This window comes from Anas platyrhynchos, chromosome 7 (genome assembly GCF_047663525.1).
Source record: "Anas platyrhynchos isolate ZD024472 breed Pekin duck chromosome 7, IASCAAS_PekinDuck_T2T, whole genome shotgun sequence".
NCBI lineage: Eukaryota > Metazoa > Chordata > Aves > Anseriformes > Anatidae > Anas > Anas platyrhynchos.
In genome coordinates, this window is record NC_092593.1 from 32,864,035 (window position 1) to 32,887,875 (window position 23,841).

Sequence of the window (23,841 nt, forward strand, 5' to 3'; positions counted from 1 at the left end):
GCACTTTACATTTATTCTTACCTTCCTCTGGACGTAGACAGCCCCTGAAACCATCCGATCAGAGAGCTCTTCTTGTGGTTGTCACTGGCACAGCTTCGCCGTATCTGCAAAACACACCATGGCCAACTCGTTTCCTCCCAGGGGCCTCTGAGGACGCTGCTGTTCCACAGCACCGCTGGAGGCTTTTCTTCAAACACCAAGAAATGCATTTTTCAAGGCCAGCGGTGTATGGGACATTACCCCAAATGAGAATTTCTGCAAGGTACAGTGCCCGGCGCATTGGAGGACCTCCAGGGTGAGCTGGAATACAATCTCTCCCCAGCAGCACAGCACAAGTGCTCGGACTCGCTTGGTGACAGCGGAGGTCACCGTGGGCACCCGGGGAGGAAGAGGAATGGCTTTGTGGGGACCCTGGCGTCCTGCTGCCTGGCCGCACCACCCAGCTGCAGCACATTCATCCTCACTGTGAGAGGGGAACACACCAGGAGCAGAGAGGCTGAACGAAACCTGCCTGCACACACCAGCCTGAGGAGGGGATAAAGGGGGGGGGGGGGGGATCAGCAGTCCCACGAAGCTGAATTACCTTGAGCTGGCTGGGGACACCCCCACCTTCCCCGGATCCATGCTGTGTGCACTGCGTGCTCACGGCCACACTGCTGAGCCTCTCCCCAAGCCATGGCCCCATCACTGCCCTGCACATGTCACACGTACGTATGGATAGCATACATGCCTGCTGTGCAGCACAGAGCTACATGTTTAGGAAGCCTGACACAAAACTAGAAGCTTTCCGGTCAGACAAATTCACCGACAGCTCAGGCAGAGGAGGGGAGAGCAGAGAAAACCAACCTAACAGAGACTTTGTGCCCCCTTGCTATGCTTGTGTGGTCCCACTGTGCCCATACGGGTCCCTCAATCACCTTTCTTTTAAGGCAGGTCCAGGATCACCCTGGCAGGATGCTTCCCCACCATGAAGTCAACAAAGAGCCCTCTGTAAGGGTCTGGAGAGGGACAGGAGAGGGAGAATCTCAACCCCAAAGTTCATCCAGACCTAGACTTCTTTTGACTGGAAAGCATTTTTTGCTGGATAAAAAAAAAAAAAAAAAAAAAGGCACATCAGGCCTACCGGGAGGCAAAGGGCAGGCTATGAAAGCCATGCTTTCTCTCTGCAGACATAAACAAGGACACCAGAAGCCAAAGCCTGTGACATTTATGTTACAAAAAAGCAAAGGTGTCTATTTTCCTCTGTGCCCCACACTACCCAGTCTGAAAAAGAGGCAGAGCTGACTTTTCAACTTAATTACTAATGCGAAACCTGAGAGAGGGGCGAGCTGCGCAGAATCCAGGCGGAGAGAGATTGCAAAGAGACGAATTTGCTGATAACACAGTACTTGCAAAACAAGCTTCTGCTATTCCCCTCTTGACACAGCGTCTGTTGCCTACCAGGGCAATCATATCCAAGTGTAATTGTCTAACAATTGTTCCGCACTGAGAAAATAGTTCTGATTACAGACATTAACACGTTTAGGCATTAAGCTTCCTCACTGTAATTACCCTTGAGCTTAGTCTCACAAATGAATTAATGTGCTGATCGCCTGGACTAATAGAACCAGCAAAAGGGTGATGAATTGCTTCCAAATCAGATAAAATCAAGCGTGACATCATTTAATTAATTTCAAGGCTTGGGGGGAGGAGAAAGGGGGTCAGCATGATGCTGGTAAGAAATGTATCTCTCCCTTAGTGATTTCTTTGTAACCAGAGAAAGGCAAACAGGAGGCTGGGGATGGGGAAGATGCACACCAGGTGTGAACGGGGCTGTGTATGAGCGTGCAGCGCCCCGTGGCCGTGGGTGCACGACCAGTTCAGAAGAGCTGACATAGGTGCAATGGATGGCACTTCGTCTGGGTAGGAGCTGATGCCCTGCCCACTGAGAAATTCTCCAAGTATCGGGGCCCATGCGTGAGCCCTGCTCCCTCCTCAGACTGGGAGCCCACTCTTGGCCTCCCTTCCCCATCATTTTTTTTTTTTAAGAAAGAAACAAAAGGGGTCAATGGAAAGGACATGGCAGGGCTCTGGACCACTACTATTAAGTACAGACTCTCAAATTAAAGTCTCCCCTCGGATGGCTGCCACCTGTCAAATAAAACGGCGCTGCACAAGGAGCTTGTACCCGACGGGGCTACACACGGCGCTCTCTCCTTGCAGCCTGGCAGATAACAATCCATCACCAATTTCAGATTTCGCCTCGCACGGAAATCCTACGCAAAGAGCCACCAAGAGAGAAGGTCTTATAAATCAAAGGTCTCCAGTACAGCTTACGTCTGGAGCTGGCTCCTGCTGTTGGAGAGCAGGCTGGCTTTTCACGTACACATGCAGGGATACAGACTTTATGAAGACGCATGGGACTGGCCTGATGCCAGTTTAAACATACGGTAGCAGTGCACGTACACACACACATATATGCGTATGTGCACAGACCTATGTATATATATTTGCTGTCTGGAGATTAACAGATACTCGTCTCCTTGAAGTGCACACACCTGCATAACAAGCACATGCAGCACACAGTGCACATGCATGGACACACACAAAGAGTATTATAACAATGCCCAGCCACAATGTGCAAGCACGTGCCCCACGTCATGGCATTTCAGCAACAAGGAGCTCTCTCTGTCACGGCTGATTTCAGCAGGAACTGCATCAGTCCCTCCGTATTTTGCCATGTTCTGAACTGTATTTTGTTTTGCTGAGTTTTGGAGCAGCGGAGGGAAGGAGGCAGTGAGACCTGTGAAAGCTAAATTTTGAGACGTAAAGCTTTTCATTCTCTACAGCGTGACGAGAGGCAGCACGCTGTACCGCAGAGCGTGGCTGCCACTTGGATAGCAAAGGCAGAGGAGAAGGGAATTCGGTCCCCACCCAGTGCTGAGAGTGGTAACTCTGGAGTCCCTGTGTGACAAGGCTGTTTCTTGGGCTTTGCCAGAGACCACAGGTCTGGCAGCCCAATATCAACACCCTTTGGCAGCATTCGTCATTGTCTTGGATGTTTTAATTCATCCAGGCGCCTTGGGGCTGGTGCAGCTTATGACTCCATTTGTTTGATGCAGCCTTACAATAAATCCAGTTAGTGGAGCGGAGAGTGCAGATGACAGTCAATGTGATATAAAGTCCTTTCCTTGTTCTCAGAACCTGATCTTGCAAGGAATCAGGCATCTCCTGAGACAGTGCTAGCTCTGATTATTTGCTCTCCTCTATAAATGACAACCAGCAAACAACAGCAAAGAGCACCGCTAGCCAGGCAGTAACTTTCACACATGCAATGAGTTTGAAGGTCGTGAATTTCCTTTCCTGGTAGTGACCTACCACGTCACTGCAAGCCAGCCCTGGAGAAGGCCCTGGCCCTGCCCTGCAATCCAGTTCATCACAACACTGCTGGTTCTGCTCTGACAGCTCTGGCCATGCCGAGCTGCGGGCATTACTCTGCTCTGCTTTACTCCTCGCTAAGAAGAGCAGCTCATGACACTTGGTTTTCTTCTACTCTAATGAAAACATGGTGTGCTTGCTGTGAACAATTACTTTAAAAACAAGAACCAAAATAAAGCAAAACAAACACTAGATCCAAATGGTGCCAGATGTTCAAGTAACTGGCACTGATGGCTTGTGGAAATCTGGCCGTGTGTTGCTGGAGCTCCAGCTCTGCGTTTGATGGGCGAGCCAGCTTTAGGGCTGCAGAGAGCTGGAAGGGGAAGCAACAAAGTGGTTGGGTGGTTAAAGATTGATTTTTAAGGACAATTAAACTTCCAGTATAACCCTCTAGTCAGACGCATCCTGAAAGTCAGGTGCGCTGAACTTTGGGCTTGGTCACAGGAGATTTATGCACCTGAAGACCTTAAGGGATCTGCGGATTGTTCCGTCCTTTGGTTCTCCAGCAGGAAAAAAGTGGGAATAAAATAATCTCCTCATCCCCGACGGATGCTTTGGTGTAGAAAGGTTTATGAAATGCTCACAAACCGTGCTACAGGGAAGGGGCCCTCGTAAGCATCTTGCAGGGGCTCCTTGGCAGCACGAGAATGTCACGGTATTCTGGAAGTGCAAGAAAGGGATTTGCTTTTACAGTGTGACATTTGCCAAACAATTAAGGTGAAGAGCAATGTGCTATAATCACTTTTAGTATTAAACACACACAGTAAATGTTTAAAAGACATGGGCTTTTTTTGGTGTTGTTTTTTTACAAGAATGGGGCTTGTTGTATTGCACCTTACTGTAAGAATCCTTGCTGCTAGGATCATAAGCTTCAATCCAAAACTGCATAATTATTGCCAGGGACCTGCTTCTTCTCCCATTAAGTATTAACTGCACCTAGGAGATCTGGAAATGAAAGGATCCGAGCTCTCCTAACTTAACTGTTGTTTGGAGGATTTGCTGTGTGGGTTTCTTATTTTACTTCCATCATCATTTAAAATGGTCTGAGAGATTAAAACAGATAAATAAAAATGCATTGTACACTTACTGCCCAGTGTCTTAGAAATCTGCATTAAACTCATGAACTATAGGGACAGAAAGGAAATCACATTATGCTTCCCATAGCTCCTTCTATATTCACAGGTCTCCTTTAATCACTTCCCAGCCTACAAGTAAGGCTCTGGAGGCAGCTTCCCCTACCAGGGCTACACAAATGGAAACCCCAGCAGTTTCCAGCAAACCAAAGGGAATACAAAAAATGATGTCCCAGGCCAAGCAGAGAGGCAGGTTGGTCCATCTGCAGCGGGAAAACCAGCCTCCTGGTTCTGCCTGCAAACCAAAGCACGGCCTGGCTGCCCAGCAGAACTAGCTCCCCGAGGCAAAACCCTGTTGGCAAACAGGCTCTGGTACCACCACCCTTGGGATCCACGCAGAAGCTCAGCTGGGCGAGGTGCTGGCAGTACTACGAAGGAACTGGGTTTGTGTGCAAGCCCTGCCTGTGTAAGGCTACATTACATCTGGGGATGGAAGCATCCCCAGAAGATCTGAAAGCCCTTAGGCTGGTGTCACGCTGGATGCAAGGTCCTAGCCCTGCCCATGTGGCAAACGGTGTTTGCATTTTTGCATGCGGCACATTAATATTCATGTATTTGTGTGCTGCCAGCCCTGGGAGCACGCAGACGTCCTCTAATGGCAATTTCAGCCTGGTCAAGGTGACTGACCTCTTCCATTAAGTGCTTCCAAATTTCCAATCTATCCACGAATGTGAAAAATCTGTGCTAATTACAGGCCTGTCGGGAGGCCAAAAGTGCAGAGGGGAAATAAGGGGATCTCTGAACGTTATTTAAAGGCACAGCACCGACTCACCGGGGTTCACTGTCCTGGTCTCTGCTAACCAAGCAGGGTCTTTGAAAAATAGGGCCCAAAATCTGGGAGAGGCTGCAGTACTGGGAGCTGCCACTGCCTCTGACCCCTCTGGTCTTTGTCCCAGCTTATTCTGCATGCTGAACATCTGGTACCCATGTGCACGGTGTCCTAACACCCCAAACTGTGTGCGCGTCGCTTACAAATAGTGTTTAAAACATAATGGCTTATTAATATAACACATAACATTTGAGAAGTGATACGAGCTCTCTCCCTTTTATATCCTTTTTAATAAAGCACATTTTGAAATTCACTGACCTTTTTTCCTTTTCCTTTTTTTTTTTTTTTTTTTTTTTTTGAAGTTCCCTGGCTTTATGTAGAAAGACCCCATCAGTGTGAAGTGGAATATAATGTAGTTTATTACCACTAACAAGGAAATGGCCCATAATTCTAAAGAGACAAAGCCTCAAGTGAGCTATGAAGGTCATTTTCTTGCATCCAGAAAGAAAATGTAATACTGACTGTCTCATGCTTCCCATTTCAGAGACAATGTGGGCTGCTTTCAGTTTTATTGTATTAAAGAGTAAAAATGAAGATTTTTTTTCTTTCAGACCACATTGCAGACATTCAGTCCTCCCCGCCTTGGAGGGAATGAAGACAACTATTTGTCTACATTTTTCAGTGTTATTTATACTTCTCTGGATTCAATGGTTGGTATGTTCTCAAGCCTTTAGGAGACACAAATCCCACACTGCACACCCAGCCACTGCTTCTCCCTACCAGGCACGCTCAGGCACCTCAGGGGGTGCAGGCTCAAACATCAAACTCCCAGGCTCACTCAGTACCACAGTTACCTCTAGAGCTCTCCAGTAATGCTGCTTCAGGTTTTGGAAATCAGGCCTTCCTGTGATACCCTCATCCCTTCTTCTTGCATGATCCTAAAAGCAAGTTTAGAAGACAGCAATGCTGCGTTAAAGCCAATGTGGCTTCAGCAGGTCACTGGAGGGAGCAGGCTGTAGCTCGTATAATGGACAGGTGTACAAGGCTGAAGAAGAGGATTCAAGCCTTGGGTAACAAGTGAAATTAAACATCAGCCTCCTTCTCCAGCTGTTCCTGTATCAGAGGCAGGTCAGAGCCCCGCCGTAGAAAATGCTGGGCAAAAGCACCAATGCTGCTCTCCAAAAATGTACCTTTTCTGTTTTGTCTCTGGAGCAAACACATTTGTGTACTGCTCTCAAGTCAATGATAACTGGGCTGTGACTGAGATGAAATACACGTTTCCATATTCCCATTCCCTGGTCCACCTTTCCCCAAGCATCCTGGGGTAGGAGATGGATGGCACCTTCGTTCTCCTCTGCCTCAGTCCCGTGAGTTTATTTCGGCTGTGCTAAATGGCTAAGGTTTTGTGCTCTACACCTGTAGTAACTGGCAACATTATCCTTGGGTTTCAAACGCAGTATCTTCCTTGGGGAAACGGTGCCACAAACCAAAACCGAGTGCTTTTCCTCACATAACCACCTTCCCTTCCAGTTCCAAATGGTGTCATGTTGAAAGGAGTCTGAATGTGCTGTGGCACTACCTGCAGCTGCTCTCTGTTTTCTAAATGAAGGCAACAAAACACAGTTGATTTCGAAGCTTGTGGTCTCCTTCTGCGGGGTAGGGAGAGAGGGGCATGTAAACCCACCAGTAGGCTTGAAGGAGAAAAGCACACAGCAAACAGACGCTGAAATGCACGTTGGGCTGTGAGGGAGCAGTGAGCTCTGCCTCCAAGCACATGGCAGCCTGCAGGCAGTCAGCACTGAACACACTGCATATTCACAGCTAAGTCACTCCTCTATAGACTCTGGTCTTGCTGCTAACATATCAGGAAATAAATACTCTTTGGAGGTACAGAGCAGGTAAATTGCCTTAACCCCACTTATTTAAGTCAACAGAGGTATGCTGAGGCGGACGGGTAAAGGATTTGACCTTATCCATTTGCTTTGGATACTACCCAAACATCTGAGCATCCATTTCTTATCACTACCTAGTTCATCACTAACTGATGAACATTTAGCAGCTTCGCCAAAGACTGCAATTTGTCTTTCCTACTTGAAGTGTCAAATGTCATCCTAGCAATGCATAAGCAACAAAACCCAGGGAGCATCCTCAAGATTGATATTTAATGATGCAAAGAAAATGCTAGAGCTTGTGAACCCTGCCCCTGAACTCTGAGGCATTCTTTCAAGACCTGCTTGGCACACACTCCCACATGCCATTCCACTCCATCAACTGGAAAAGATAACGTTTTTTTAATCTCCATGTGAGAGGAAAGAGATGATCCACACTGTCCACTTCAAGCTGAGAAAGACATTTTGGAAGAACCAGTCCTCGTTTCACAGTAATCATGGCCAGAAGACACAGAGGCATGTGCTAGGGCTAACACCCCCCTCAGCTTCATTAGTGTACACAAAGCCAGGGAGGGGGGAACAGAAACTGCTCTGGATCACTGCTTTTGTGCTTTCCTGGAAGACCTGATCCAGTGAATCTGGGTTTGAATGAATTCTTCTTGTGTGAGGACTGGCAAGAGGCAAGACACAACTCCAGGCTCTGAATAACATCCCCAGAGTGTCCCAGCTTGCCAGCCCAGAGCCGCACGACAGTGATTATTTGGCTTGTGTACATGAGGAGAATAATGCTGTCAGCGGTGCTAATTATCCAGAGGCTTGGACAAAAGCTAGGCCTGCTGAAGGCAGCAGCAGCACTCCCTCCGGCAGGCTGGGGCCAGGACTGCGCTGAAGAAATGCAAGCAGCATAATGCTCTGCCAGCTCCTCAGCTTTGGCCTTTCCTTCCCTGCTTGGCCACATCCCTCACCCACGCTGTGCCTTGGGCTGATCTGAGCACTGACTATTTTCGAAAGGAAAAGGAAATGCTACAGAAACTATGCTGGGTTTCTAACTACGCAACCCTGTCACTGAGTACAAAACAATTTTGTTCCTGGCGTCCCCAGACCCTCCCTCCCTTCAAAAACCACTGTGCCTTCCTAGGAGCTCCCTGGGATTTCCCTGCTCTGTGCCAGTCCTGGCTGGGATCTAATTTTGCAGCAATATAATACAGAAAAAAGAAAAAAAAACATTTTCTTCCTACAGAATGTTGCTTGTTATGGGTACTAACCTGCCACCGCTCTGAAGCAGGCACAGGAAATATTCCCAGTACTAAATAATAATGCCAGCATTAACTTATCAACCTGCCAAAGCTGTGTATTTCATACGCTTGCTTTTATACAATGATACCCAGTGACTTCTAGACTTAAGTCTACACCCGCACTTCTATCTGCCTGCAGGAAAGTCCCTAAGCAAAGTACTGATCTGCTGCTGAAAATTTGCTTTTTTTCTCCCAGTTCTCCTTTCTTAGTCATAAACTGAATTGATGGCCTTTGGGGCTAGCAGGGAAATTTCAGCTACAAATGTGAAGGGGAAAGACAACAGTTATTAGCCCTGCTTCCCATGCAGCTGGCCCTTCAGTACAAATGCTCCCTGGCTGACTGGTTCATCCCATTGGTGCTTTTCCTTTTAATTCCCTTAAATTACTGCTACGCGACCCTGCAAACTGTCTGATGCTGAGTTTCTCCCGTTCCTCCAAGGGAAGACAGTGGGAGTTTCATTGATAGGGTTCTCAAAGGAGCTCGGAACTGGGACAATCACACCAAGCACTGCAACCGGTGTTCCTTGGGTCATGACAGGTCCCAGACAGATCTGGAGAGCACTTGTATTTGCACTTCTGTACGAGTAAAGACCAATTAAGCATCGACATCACCCTTTTCGACTGACTGCCCTGCGATCTCACAGACCAAATGCAAGCTGCACGGGTTTGAGGAGAGGGGCCTCCACCTCCCCTCGCTGCCCCCATGCTGCTCCCCAGCACCAGTCCACACAAGGGCATGATGCCAGCTCTGGAGGGCACCAGAGCAGGACCAGTGCCCCAAGATCCTGCACCAGCCTCTAAAGCTGTGCATCAGCTTCAGGGCTGCCTGGTGAGGGATGGGGTGGCCACGCAGAGCAAACTAGGGCACAGGTACTCGGATTTGGCCTCCAGTAAAGCCGTACTTTTCAGAAGACTTTGTCTAAGGACTCCGCAGCCATCCAATATTCATTCTGTTCGCAGATGTCATTTCTTTTTAATCCTATCTCCTTGGAAATTTTGCATCCATGTGGGATTCTGTGCCTAAATACAGGCTTTGCTGTGTCATCAAGGGAAACGTTTTATATTCAAACAGCGAAAGAGAACTAGAGTTTAACATCAAGGCAAGAAAGCAAACACCACGACATTCAGAAAATCCCCATGCGGGTGCAGATAGTGTGCAAGCGTGGATGGGAGCAGGTGGAGTGAGAGAAGAGGGGGACAAAGGAGCACAGAGGCAGACAGACAGCATCTGAAGGATGTTCACCACCAGGACATATTGCCACCAGCAAGGTGGGACTCAAACACTGAGCGCTGAGAGCTGCTCTGCTTGCCACTACACCCCATTGCTCTTCTCATACCCAGCAAATACCACAGGAGCTCCAGGCAGCTTTCCTGCCCGACCTACAGCATCTGGGAGGTTACATTCTGTGCCTGTTTTTTTTTTTCTTTTCTTTTTTTTCCTTCTTTCTCTCTAGGTCTTAAGAGATCATACATGAGATGCAGAGCCACTATTATTTAAATGTGTACCATCGCCCCACATTGGCTTAAGCTACCAGAGCACGGTGCCCCGGTGCTGTAAATCCAGCCTTATTTACTTACACACGGCATTTCCCTGACTATTACCATTCCGAACCACCCAAATCTGTCAATCTAATGGAGATATATGGACAGTAAAAACATGCACTGGAAAACTACTGGCAGGTTGTGCAAAATGATCAGATTTAATCAGCTGATAAATTATTCACTCCAATTGAGAGTCAAACATACTATTTGAGCCTATTTATGGATGTCCGATTAGCGCAAGTAATTTTCCATCGCTTTATTATGTTTGCTAATACATGACGAAATCCGTGCTGCGATAATGGTCTTACTTCAGTCATTTCGTGGAATGAGCAAATACCAGAAAGCTCGTTCCACCCAAGGCTGGGGACACGTTCCAGTGGGCAACAGTCAGTCACACACCGCTGCACTATTTCCAAGGGTTTCAGCAAAGAACAAGCTGCCAACAGAATGGGAATTGCATTCAAGGAAAGCCGTTGCACTGCCAGGCTCCTGCCGTGGGACCAGCACCTAATGCAGCACGTTGCCCAGTCAAGCCCTTGAGGCTACGGGCAGCCATCGGAGCCAAAAGAAAGCACGACAGACCATCATGGCCAACCATTCATATGAGTGGCCTGAGCATTTCATCCCATTAGCTTGCACAAAAAAAGCAGCAACTACAGGCAGCGTGAGGGAAGAAATCCATGGCTCCAACACTTCACAGTGCTCCACGCCCACCACTTGTCTAGAAGCAAGGTTTGCACCCCAGCATGCCCCAAATCATTAATTTTGGGAGTTTAGGTGTTGCTTCAAAGGTATGCAGCAACACATCACATCTGCAGAGACACAAGTACCCTGCCCTGGGCAGTGACACATTTTGGGAAAGGACCAGGCAGGAAAGAAGCCAGAACCCGAGAAGAGCTGGATGGCAGAGGTCTAACTGCCTCCAAGCTCATCCTGGTGCGTGATCGCAGGGAACAGGACTGGGTGGGCACTCAGTCGTATCAATGCCCCATGTCCTAAGATCCCCACGGCCGTACAGTCCCCTGCCACCGGCCTGACCCTGCCCTGTCCTCCCGGCCGCTTTCCCCACAGCACAGAGTCCCTGGCCCCAGCACGCCTCCCTTCCCTGCAGCCTACAGAAAGCACCGGCTGCTGGAACTGCAAGAGCTGCGCCAGGAATCAGCAGGTAGTTATAAATTACAGCCACTGGAGCAGGCAGAAGGCAAGGAGCCTGAGTTTAGCCTGTTCTTGGGTCAGGCTGGAGGCAATCACTTGCCTGCAGCAGGACAGGGTGGAGCCCTGCTACATGGGCAGTGCAGGTTACCCGCTGCTCAGCTCTGCCAGAAGGGCTTGCAGGTGGATCCAGCCGAGTTTTAACCTTGCAGTGGCACCGTGACACTGAAAAATTCCACATAAGACTGGGCAGAAAAGGCAGAGACGTGCCCAGGACCAGGGCCAGCTGGAGGCACCAGCAAGACAGGGACCCACACATTCCCTAATTCCTCCAATTAAGCATGACTTTTGGGGCACTGTTTTTATTGTAGCCATTTTCCCCTCCCAGCTTCTGGATGAGCATTAAAGCAGACAGATCCAGCCGTGCCATGAATGGGGATGGGGCAGATTCAGCTTGCCACATTTCAGGTAGACACAGCTCCCCTTTCCCAGCTACATCACTGCTATGGTGCCGTGCCTGGTTTTTCGAGCTTGTGAAAGGTGCCAGACTGGCAGACACCTTTTTCGGACCCTCAGGACCCACGCTCACACACCTCCTTCATTTACCAGGAAGCAACCCGATGAAGGTGAGAGGCAGCTGAGGTCCCATGAGAGACAGGCAGACGAAAGTGCACGTACAGCCCTGCAGCAAAGGGACAGGGAGCTTTGTCCCTGCCAGCATGATGCCTCCAGCAACTGCTTCCAGCCCCGGAAAGTTTGGGGTCCCCAGAATCATGACCTGCCAGCTGCCACGCTCCCCTCTTGCAGGTCAGATCCAAAGCCCCCTCTCAACATCATGCAAATGCCATTAAAGGAAGAAGGGAGGAGGTGGGAGTGGGGAGGGTGGGGGGAACCTTTTGTTAAGACTGCGGAAATTTTCAGTAAAATGAAAACAAATTGCTCTAAGTAAACCATTTGTCACAGTCTGATTACTCTGCTGCCACTCTGGGAACACCAATTTGTCATGCTAGATCAGGATAACAGCAGGCTGACTGTACGAAATGGCACGCTGCCTTCTGGCTTTCTGCTTGCAACTGGTGAGGACAGTGGGGATCTCCCGCAGCGCCTTCCCAGCATCTCGTCCCTCCTGGCAGCACAGACACACACACCCTGGGCCCTGCGGCTGGCATCGCACTGCTGATGACCCCCGAACTCCCAGCAAGCGCCTCCAGATCCCAGTACTGCAGCTCCACCTAATACACTCCCTTTACATATTCATCCCAAAGCACCTATCTAGAGTACGAGGTGTCCACAACAGGGACTAATTCTTGCACTCCTGCTGGGCATAACACTGCCCTGAACTGAATTTTGGCCCCAAGTGCCATGGCAATGCATCTAACATTCATAATTTCCCTTTAATTTCCCTTTACTTTCACTTGTGTCCAGTTTGCTACGACTTCAGGAATGCCACAGATGAGCCAGCAGCACTTGCTACCCATTCCTGATCCCTGCCTCCCTCTCCTTGGAGATACCTGAGTTTCACCAGTTTGCACTAAAAAAATAAGCACAGAGAAAACAAAAACTGCTGCATGGTTCACAATTAAACCATAGGCAGTATTACAGCAGGTACTTAAAGAGGGAAGGTTAGTGCAAGGGAGCAAGAAACAGAGATTAGCCAAAACGCATAAAGCATGGGAAAATAGCTGAAAAAAAATCCCTGTCTAAGAATTAATTCCCTTAGCTTCAGTGTCCATAGCTAATAAACAATTATCGGAGTCTCCCCTGCTTGCGTCTCTCTGGAATTATGCAGCAGTCTGTAATGCTGAAACAAAACAATTAACTCCAGCCCAAACAAGAATGATCTTTCAGCCAACCACAGGAAAAAAAATACACCTCAAAATGTCATTTTGGGTAAAATGCTCCATTCAGTCCAATGCAAAATCCTTCATCTCAATTTCAAATTATTGATCTTTTTTTCTAAACCTCTTCTCCTTGTAAATCGGGAGGTCAATATTTAAATAAAGAAATGCTCTTTCTGAAAGGAAAGCAAAACAATGAACAACTTGTGTTTGCAACCCAAATGAATTGGCTAGGCTTTTCCTATTTCTTTAACAGTAATCAATAAAAAGGGGAATATCAGAAAGACCTGAAATTTCAAAAAATTCTCCTTCCCTTTTTGGGGCTTGCCAGGTCCCCACTGAACCAGTAAATGATGTCAGTTCTCTTCCTGCAGCTACTCCGGGCAGTCTGTGGCCAGCAGCAGAAGGACCACCCGGATCTGCCACCCACTGCCCACCTCTGATGCACAGTCCTGGTCCGATTTCCTCCTGAAAGCCCTAAAAGCTGGGCAAGGAGGTGAAAAAGGATGTTATGAGCACATCACCTCTGCAGAACAGCAGAAGCCAAACCTTCCTTTCAAAGCCACCAGAGTTCTCAGTGAAAGAACCAATGTAAAAAAAATAATTAAGTATTTTAAGGGTTCAGGAATATTCCATGCTAAGAGAAGGCAGCATGTCCCCAAATTGATTAAAAGCCTTCTCGTTCACAGTGCTTGGAGCCCCCACGACTGGCACTGAGACCGTAACCACAGCAATCTGCTCTGCCACACGGGTCCCCGTGCCGCTGAGCCATCGGGAGGATGAAGCAGTTAATGGAAAACAAGCTCAGCGCAGAGACTGGCGGCACTGGTTGCAGTGCACAATGCCACCACTGGCCATTCAAAGCCCTTTCTTCCTCTGCTTCTAAAAACTGCAATGTATCTTCAATTTTAAAACCTTCTGTTCCCACTGGAGGGAAAGGCTTTAAAAATAACCTTTTGCTGAGAAAACCTGAGAGCTGTCACCGTGACTGGCAACCTCTCACACAAAGAAGCGTTCCCCATGCCAGGCAGTGCTGCTTATATAGCTCTGCACCCCACCTTGACACTCTCAACCTACCTGGAAACAGGCTGACTAGCAGCAGTGGGAACCACCCAAATCCACTTCCACGTTCTTGGGAAGAAACTAGCACATGGGGTATACGGGGAGAGACGTGCTCAGCTCGCCAAAAAGAATGCTCACAGTTGTATTATGAGGATGGAGACCTGACCCCATCCAAAAACGGATGCTGTGGTTATTCTGAATGCAACAGAAAGTGGATTCTGCTGTTTTGTGGTGCAACTTAACCACTTAACTTCAGTTCCTTATTTCGCTATCCCTCCATGATCTCAGTCACAAGAGGCAGCCAGAAACACACAGGCTATGTTCTCTCAAGCTATCCAGCCAGACACTAACGGGTCTCACGGATAACACTGGGGATAACACCCTCAGGGTATAAGGTGGGGGCTCCAGCCCTTGCCCAGTTTGCTGTGCTCCACCACGGCGTGTGTCTGCGTGACCCTGGGAGTGCGGCGATGGAGCTGGCTGGACGCTCCTGCAGATGGAGCGATGACTGAAACTCCCGAGTGAGTGAGGAGGGTCCTGGGCTGGTTGCTGCCACCTGGCCTAGTGAAGGTGAAGCCATGTTGTGCACCCCTCTGAGACATAAAGAGTTTCCAGTCTTGTTTTTCCTCCCATTCTTTGGCATAGCTGATCAGAGCAAGGGTATCTCGAGGTACCCAAAGTCCCCACTGAGGGCTGCCTTGCAGATGCGCGTCCCTCTGGGTAGCTGAGGAGGGCTGGAGGGAGATGGGGCTGCTGGGCAGCACTGAGCCACAGCCAGGGCGCACGAAGCAGAGCAGCACAGTGGCACTACGCATCTCCCCAGCCAACAGCTCACTGCAGGCACAGGTACATGAAGCAAACGTCCCCACAGCTGTTCTTGAGATGTTCGGCTAAACCCTGCCAAGGGGTCCGGACAATACCACAGCCCAACAGGAACATTACAGGGAATAGCATGCACAGGGTGGGAAGGAGGCTGAACAGAGAGCAGAGATGAGGCAGGATCACCCAGAGACCCAGTGATATTCTGGAACTTCCATGTCAGGACATTTTTTGACACACACACACATACAAGTGAGATACAAAGCTAATTAGACATGCAAGAGGGCTCTGCTGTAGCAAGACTATAGCTAACAGGCTTGTGTGGGATGTGATTCGTGCTGTAGCATTTTGGATTCAGGGCAGGCAACACGGGCAGAGTACATTTATCTAAGGGCTTCCAGGGGCTGTAAACATCAGCTTTATCTTTAAGAAGGAAGACAGCGAGATTTAAATTTTTAACTTGTCTTAGGAAAAACCTGACAGCAGCTCTACAGCGTAAATCGTCCTCTCTGCCGAGCATGTGCTTGGGGTGGGAAGGGGACCAGGCAAAACCCAGCGCATTTTGCTGCTTCAGGAGGACCCTGAGACACAATTCAGCATTAAGCCATCTGACATCTCCCGTGTTCTAAAAGCATGACCCAGCCCACTGGGATTTATCCAGTGGCAAACACAACATCCTAAAGAAAAGTGCATGAACAACTCAATCTGTTCTTGCAAGCTGAACTAACTAGTAGCCGTGGCTTCACTTTGTGCAGGGCAGAAAGGTGGCCAGCGCTGTGCAAAACGAAACACTGATACCACAGCAAACACAGACTGGGACTTGCCTCCTCCCCCAGCCTCCTACAGGGCTATGCCACACCACTCAGGACATACAAAATTGTCATCACCAACCACCCTTTGACGTTGCCATAAATGAGCTCATTTGCACGTCACCTCACCTTAAGGCATTCCATGGGGGTTTCTCAGCTTGTTGGTTAAACGCAGGCAGAGCAGGGCCACACAGTCCCTCAGGCTGCTCATGGGTGCTGAGTTCTTTCACAGCTCCTTGAGTGTTAAGCCCGGACAGGTGGTGACAATCAAAGTAACCCATTCCTCATGGTTTCACAGCTGAGCAAAGGCACTTTCTCAACACCAGGATTCACTGCCCAGCCCAGGAGCCCCTGGTTCATGCTGCAAGAGCTGTGATTCCCCCCATGCTGACAGGAGGAATAAAGGTGAATTTGAAAAGCTAGGGAACAACCTCTTGTGCCACATTATTTGTTTTATAGAGTGGAGATTTCACTCCTTGCAAATTTGAAAGCCATTTAGCTGAAAGGGACAAATCTGTAGCTATAAGTTCCAGCTAGATATTGTATCATAGTAGCAATAATGAAGTACTGAATTACTTGTTATGGCAATTGTACAAGTTGAATGCATTGTGCTTCAATGGATGGGCCAACAAACACTGAAACCACTTCTAATGAACCCATGAGAAGTAAGAAAGTAAAGAAAGGCGATCTCTACAGCAGTCAAAGCACTTCACATTTCCAAATGGGTCCACACTGCACATTACAAACAATTTTCAGGGCTCAACAACAAGTAAACCCTTACTGATTTAAGCACCTATATTACTGATTGCAAGGCAGCAATACCTACAAGGGGAATCTTAATTTCCTAAAACTTAATGGCTTTCTTAAGCCATTTTTACAAAGCTTTAAGTTGGCACTTCTAGGTCATAGGGATGAACATGAGCGATTACTGCAGCTGAGCCTTTTGTCTTACAGGAAGGAAGGTAGCTAATTACCAATAGTTGTGTAAGTCCTGACAAAACAGCAGCGGCTGGTTTCCTCATTCCACTTCTAGGTCAATTCTAGAAGACCACACATTCAAACCAACACAAGCGAAATGCTGGTGAAGCTGAGGGAGTAAATCACAGCAGTGGGAGATCAAGCTATAAAGGGGATTTCTTTTCCTCCACAGAGACCATTAGCTATATCATGTTAGTCACCAGCCTAAGCCATCAATTCACCTTCATCATATTAGCCACAAGCATCTGTCAACAGCTGAGCACAGACAGCTCTTGCAGTGAACACACCGCAAGGTAATGGAGAGAGAAGTGCTCATAATTCAAAAGGCAAGTTCAGTGTGTGCTTCTCTAGTTGAAAGGGTGTGGAAATTTTCCTCTTCATTGTGGCCCTGCAAATTCCAATTGATCTGAAACCAACTTGCATTTTCTAAATGCTGCTGCTGCGTTTGAACTTCAGTGAAAAATCCATTTGCTAGAAATGAAGGTTGCCAATTAAAATCGGTCTGTTTATGTTGCTCTGGGGAGCCGAGGGGGAGAGAGAGAAAGAAAGGAAAAGCCAAATAATTCATTAAGTGATCTATATTGTGCCACTACGGTTAGCAATTATAATTATCCTAATAAGACTTTCCCGCTTATATAAGCCCTTCCATTCAGGGATCTCAAAACACTTTGCAACCATTAATGATGTTAGCTTCATAACATTCCTGACCTCGTTTACAGGGGAGGGAATTGAGGAAAAGAGAGAAAACAGCACCATTTTCTGTAACAGATAGCATTCATTTTGTAACTGCCTGTGAAGTTTATACCTGAAACTAAATCACACTTAAAAATCAGGGTCAGTTTTGAGTTCTTGTGCTGGTAGTCCTTGACTCACAGTTTGAGTGCGAAAAAAAAAAAAGGAAAACGCTAGCGAGAATTGTGTGAGCAGGGGAGGCTATCTGCGAACCTTCTGCAAAGAGCCTTAGGTCACTCAGATTTGTCACCCATGAAATGTGGCAAACTCATACAGAGAGCTTCTACCTCAGGCCCTTGCTCAAAACCATCCCTTTTCCTACCTCAAACAGCACTGACGTGTGGGACAGGCGTTCTCAGCATCCATTCCTCCAAATCCTTGATTTTGGCTCCTTCTCTGAAAGGAAAAATGACATAGAAGTAACATGAAATCCTGGGAAAAGAAAATGAAAAACCAAACTAGAATAAATAGTTGAACACATTGCACTGTATGTACCTAGGAGAAAGAAAGACTTGGGTAGCAGCCACCATGGGTTTCTAAAGAACAAATTGTGTCAAAACAATGTAATTTCTTCCTGTGAGAGGGTGATAGGTTTTGTAGATAGAAGAACAGCAGCAGATGTCATATATCCTAACTTTAGACACTGTTTTTTAAAGCATTCTCATAGCTGAATTAAGGAAGCTAGGGAGTTTCACACTGCTGAAGAATGCAAAAGTGGTTGGGAAGCAGTACATGGAAAGCTGTTACCACTGTTTCACTGACGAAACAGCGGGATGGACCTGTGCTCCACGGGGAGCTGCCCTGGGTCTAAGACTATTCAACACTTCCACTAATGATCTGGATGATAAAACAGAGTGTGCTTATTAAGTCTGCAGATGATGCCAATCAAGGAAGAGCAACACATCCTTTGGAGAACAGACCTGGAATTGAAAATGATTTAACAAATGAGAGCTCTAGTCCCAAACACCAGAATGCTCTTTAACAGGAATGAGGGTTTGTTTTGCCTGTGAGGTACATGAAGCAATCCTTCTGCTCTCGCCAGCAGGGTGAAAGCACTGGCTGAAGCACCAGATTTGGGCTCTGCATTTCTAGCAAATAGGATGCCACCTGGGAGCGCCGAACAAGATTAAGAGGTCCAGGAAAAAATACAGGAAAAAAAAAAAAAAAAAAAGATATTTTTTTTTCCTTTTTCCTTTCCTTCAGAGGAAAGGACTGCTAGAATTTGAACATCTTACCCTAAAGGGGGAAAACAAGGGCAGGATGCATTAACAGCCTTCAGGTATGGCAAAATGCCTGTTTTCTACTGTGATGGATGGGACAAGGCCTTTCAGAGCAGGGCTGAGAATGGACAGAAGAGGCTCTGGCACTGGACTAACACGGTAACTACTGACTCAGGAACCAGTCCCCCCTGGGCTCCCCAGGGAGAGCCCACATTTTGCTCTGTGGGTGGGAGCTGAAAGGAGAACCCAAGGAACAAAGACCAGGGAAAGGAGTTCGTTGTTTAATGCCAGAGAGCCATAATGTGCCATATTTGCTAACTGCTGTTTAAAAAACCATTGAAAACAGTTGCCAGGCACATCACAGGAAGCCAGATACCCATTGAGGGCAGTGGGAACAGCGATACAAAGCAGCCATGAAACACAAAAACAGCTGCCCAGTCAGTTTGGGAAGCTCCAGAAAGAGCTGCTGTGATCCAGCAGGGACCACTTGAAAGCTGCTGCACTCATTTGTGCTGTGGTTCAGGAGAAACTGAGGCAGGGCATGGCTTGGCCCTTCCTTCACCATCCATCTGAGGTCTCTAACAGCCTACAAAAATGCGCTTCTTTCAGCAGCTTAAATTTAAATATTGAGCTTGCTGGGGTTGTCCAAAACTCATCTTCTACAAAAAGAAAAGAATTGTAGACCACTCGTGAATCTGTTGGAGAGAAGACTGATCCCATAAATTCTCCTTCGCGTGGCTCTTCACCCAGTAATATCCTTTTAAAAATGAAATTAACTTTCTTGCTCATATCATTGAAATTCCCTTCACAACCTGATAGCCAAATAATGTTAATACTAATTTTAATTCTGAAAAGCATACAAAAAGGGGAAATTTTCTCATTATTAATGGAAGAAAAAACCTATTTAGCATATCTAAATGAAAAGTGTAAGATCTATAACCCGTACAATAGCAATCATGAAAAAGCTACAAGATGGAATTATTCTCTCAGGGCTTTTATCAAGGTGGTTATCGTAAGTTAAATGTGAAATCCACCCAGAAATCACTCAGAGAATTCAGTATTCACACACTTCTCCACTGTAAATAATCCCCCATGCAATACTAAAAGTTCTCTGTTTATGACTCCATAATTCAGGTTGTGTCAGCAATTAGCACTGGAAGTTATCGCACTCTGCTGCATTCTTTAAGAGGTAGAGGAAGCTGGGTACTGTGGGCAGCCAGACCACTGCCTCATTTATCCGTGAGGCTGGCAAGGAGGCCAGCAAGTGCCTCCCAGACTGACAGACAGCAGGACAGCACGATGTGGGCCTTTCACGTTCCCTCTTATCACCTCCTCAGCCCCAGCAGGTCCCCACTGACCGCCAACGAAATGAAGGCACGAAGCTTCCCACAGGGAAAACACCGCTGCACACGTCGGGGCAATTAGGATAAGACTTCCCTATGGAAGCTGAAAGGCGGCAAAGCCTGTCCCACAGTAACACCTTTGTCAGAGGGTGGTGGGGAGCATCAGGCATCTTATGGCTTCTAGTTCAGAAGTTCTTGTAATTAGGCATTACCATGCGTTTTTCATTGTGGAGCAGCCATTTTAATTACTCCTAACCCTCACCGGGGGGAACTACTGCTGTGCAGAAAGCAAATGGGCCTTCTCTTGCCTCGTATCCACGATGGCAGAAGATGCTAAAAATACACGGTGGTATTTATCTGCTGGTCTACAAGTAAAGTGCCACACAGAAGGTCCAGTGAGCTCGAGGGTGCAAAATATCCTCCTGCATATACACACACACACATATATATATACATATATATAGCTCTTGCAACCCTGGCTTGCACTCTAGTAACTCAGTACCTTCAGAGGCAGCATGCTGCCTGAGAGAGGACAGGAGCAAATCTTCTTTCCCTGCCTGTCCCTGCCTCTCACTCATCTCATTTCTCCTTTGTTTCCAGATACTTGGTTATGATCTAAATTGGATATGATCTAAAATTTGTCTGACCCCTCCATGCCCAACATGAAGCTGTACTTCCTAAGAGATGTCTTTGCAGGTGATATATTTGTGTCCAATTTGGGCCCAAATTTCAATCTAGCTGACCATTTTCGAATTGTGGAAATGGAGAAAAAGCACTTTATGCTTTTTCATGTGAAAGATGAGCCTCCCCAAAGATGAGTTTGAGGCACTGAGAGTGAAGCCAGGCATAAAACTCAGTAAATATGAATATCTGAATAGGAACAGGCTTGAGTACTGCCACCAAAGGCGGTACCATATGCAGGGACCATCCTTTGACGTTTGTTAATTGCATTAGCAGACAACACGAGTGTAGCAGGAGACGGGTACTGATACCCTCGGACTGGTTTGTGGGGAGTTAGCAAGACAGAACAGCTGTAAGGTTCAGCTTGGCTCTGTGGGTAACAGACTGAAGCTGTTCCAATCATTTAATGCCATACATTTACCAAAGAAACCACAAGAGTGAAAAAAGGAAGAGAGAATAAGTTGGGCAGATAACACATCTATTATCCACTTCCAAAAAGTGCAGAAGTCTGACACCAGAAGTCTGCATTAAATAAATATGTTTCCATATTCATTAAGACAACTGCTATTTTCATTGCACTAATGAGGTGAATTCATTACTACTGCACAGCGTCTCTGTATGTTCCCATGAACTGATTTTAGGAAATTGTTATTTGTAGCTGAATTAGAGATAACAGGCAAATGAAATCCCCAAACAAGCTATGACAATCCTGTCTGGAGTAGACCCTGACATCCTTGTTTAGGGTTTATTTTGGATGACACGAGTTTAAATTCTGTCTCCAGCCATGTTTGTGGTTGTCATTAATTCGACCTGCAGGGCCAGAGGTGGCTGAAGCCAATGGAAACAAGGGTTTGGGTGGAATTCAGCCAGGTAAACACAGGCTGCATAAACAACTTTAAAGCTGTATAGCCTGTTGTCTTGGGAGACATAAGCGTTGGTAAGAAAGCCACAACTGAAACCTAAAATCTTAACCAAATCTTGCTGGTCTCTAACCAACTATCCAGGGGGAACATTTCAGACACCAGCAATTCCGTAACCTAGCACACAAAGACATAAAAAGGTCCAGTGGGCAGGGGATGATGCCACATAAATTCAGGCCTCATTAAGCATTATCTTCCTTTAATAGTGAAGAGTAATTAAGCATTGAAAAAATTGGACTAGGGACTTGATACAATCACCTGATGTCTTTAAAACTAGGTGGGGCATCTGCCTGTTAAAAGCTCCGTGGTATCTCAGAAAACGTTATCAGCTCAACACAGGAATGAGCACAGGACAAAATGCTACGTGCTGCTTTGTCCTCCAGGTCACTCTAAAGACACAGGGCACCACTGGTATGAGCTGTCTTTTCTGACGCCGCATGAGGTCCTTCCGTTCTCCTGCAACTGGTCCTCCTCTAGCAGCAGATGAAGTGTGCTGAAGATTTATTTCAAAGGTCTCAGGTTTTCTGAAGGCACACAAGCCATCCCCATTACATATTCGCAGCTGATTTTGCAAACCACAAGGGCAGATCCTCAGCTATAATATATCGGTGCAGTTCCACTGAAGTAAGTGGAGTTTGATCAGCTGTCATGAGATGAAAAATCTCAGTCCCTTATCTCAGGCACCTATGTAATTCCCAGTTTTCCCACATTATTCACTTAAATCTCCCCTTGATTTCCAGCTAAGACTAATAGCTGTGTACAGACATCTCTCTCTCCCTCCCTCAGCATCTTCGGTGCTGTGTCCTGGACTTCCTCTAGCATTTCCTTGATAATTCTGTTTATCCAAATTTTGCCGTGTGTACACCTTGTTTTCAGCATGTTTTGTCAGTACTTAAAGGAAATAATCAAGCCTAGTGCTAATCAGCAAATAAATAGACTTAGTGGGGTTATGGCAACAGGATAAACAGGATTAGCACTTCAGGGGGACAAAACGAATACAGATGGGCACTCAACGGGCAGGTTTCGCCATCAAGCCAAGAGTGCCGTGCTAAGTAGGGACAGGGGAGCTCTTAAGGCTTTTGTTTCTAGCCAGAGATCTTTAGGAAACTACAACACTACATTGTGGAAGCTGTGTGTTTATAAATATTTACACAGGCAGTGAATTCATTAGGAGTGATGATAATATTGCTTCAAGATCTTACATGTATTTGCCTTTGCTCAAGGGCTGTAACCATTGTCTAAAGCACGCATTACGGTAATGTGCAGCGCACTCACTGCATGCAGCCAAGTGAGCACGGAGCAACTCAGGTTGGAAGGGCCCTCCGGAGGTCTCCGGTCAAACCTCTGCTTGGAGCAGGGCTAACTTCAGACCAGAACCCGACTGCTCAGAACCTCCTCTGGACGAGTACTCAAAATCTGCGATGGAAGTCGCAGCAGGTAGGGGAACTGGGACCAATAGGTACAACAACCTGCTCCCTTGCCTAACCACTCCCGCTGTGAGCAGCTTTCTCACTGACCCAACGAGAATTGCTCTTGCTGCAACCTGTGCCTGCTGCCTCTTGTCTTGTTGTAGTGGGTTTACGTGGCAAGGTTTTGGTAGCAGGGGGCCATAGGGGTGGTTTCTGTGAGAAGGATCTAGAAGCTGCCCCATGTTTGCTAAGTGCCCCATTGCTGACCAGATCTGAGCCAATAAGCGATGTTGTTTTGCGCCCCTGTGAGAGCATATTTAAGATGGAAAAAAAACTGCGCCACACAGCAGCTGGGAGAGTGAGAGGAGTGAGGAATGGCCTTGCAGGCGCCAAGGTCAGTGAGGAAGGACAGGGAGAGGTGCTCCAGGTGCCGGAGCAGAAGTCCCCTGCAGCCTGTGGTGAGGCCCATGGTGCAGCAGGCTGTCCCCCTGCAGCCCATGGAGTACCACGGTGGAGCAGGGTTCCACGCTGCAGCCCGTGGAGGAGACCGCGGTGGAGGAGGTGGACCTGCACCGACGGAGGCTGCCACCTGTGGAAGACCCCTGCCCGAGCAGATTCCAGGCCGGACCTGTAGCCCGTGGAGAGGAGACCACGCAGGAGCAGGTGACCTGGCAGGAGCTGCTGCCCATGAGGGAGCCAGGTTGGAGCAGTTTTCTCCTGAGGGATGGACCCCGTGGTACGGACCCATATTTGGGCAGTTCTGGAAGAGCTGTTGCCTGTGGGAAGCCCACGCCGGATCAGTTCATCAAGGACTGCATCCCATGGGAGGGACC

General features: G+C 47.5%; 1 protein-coding gene across 3 annotated transcripts in view; it reads right to left on the reverse strand.

Annotated features, from left to right (window-relative positions):
- LOC106017775 (uncharacterized) overlaps nucleotides 1–23,841 on the reverse strand; it is a 116,379-nt gene that overhangs the window by 47,450 nt on the left and 45,088 nt on the right. For all 3 annotated transcript variants that reach the window (XR_011810457.1, XR_003498509.3, XR_011810458.1), the window contains 2 exons: nucleotides 17,758–17,831; nucleotides 22–104 (listed from right to left, as the gene is read on the reverse strand). The gene's annotated coding sequence lies outside the window, so the exon portion shown is untranslated. The remainder of the gene's footprint in view (nucleotides 1–21; nucleotides 105–17,757; nucleotides 17,832–23,841) is intronic.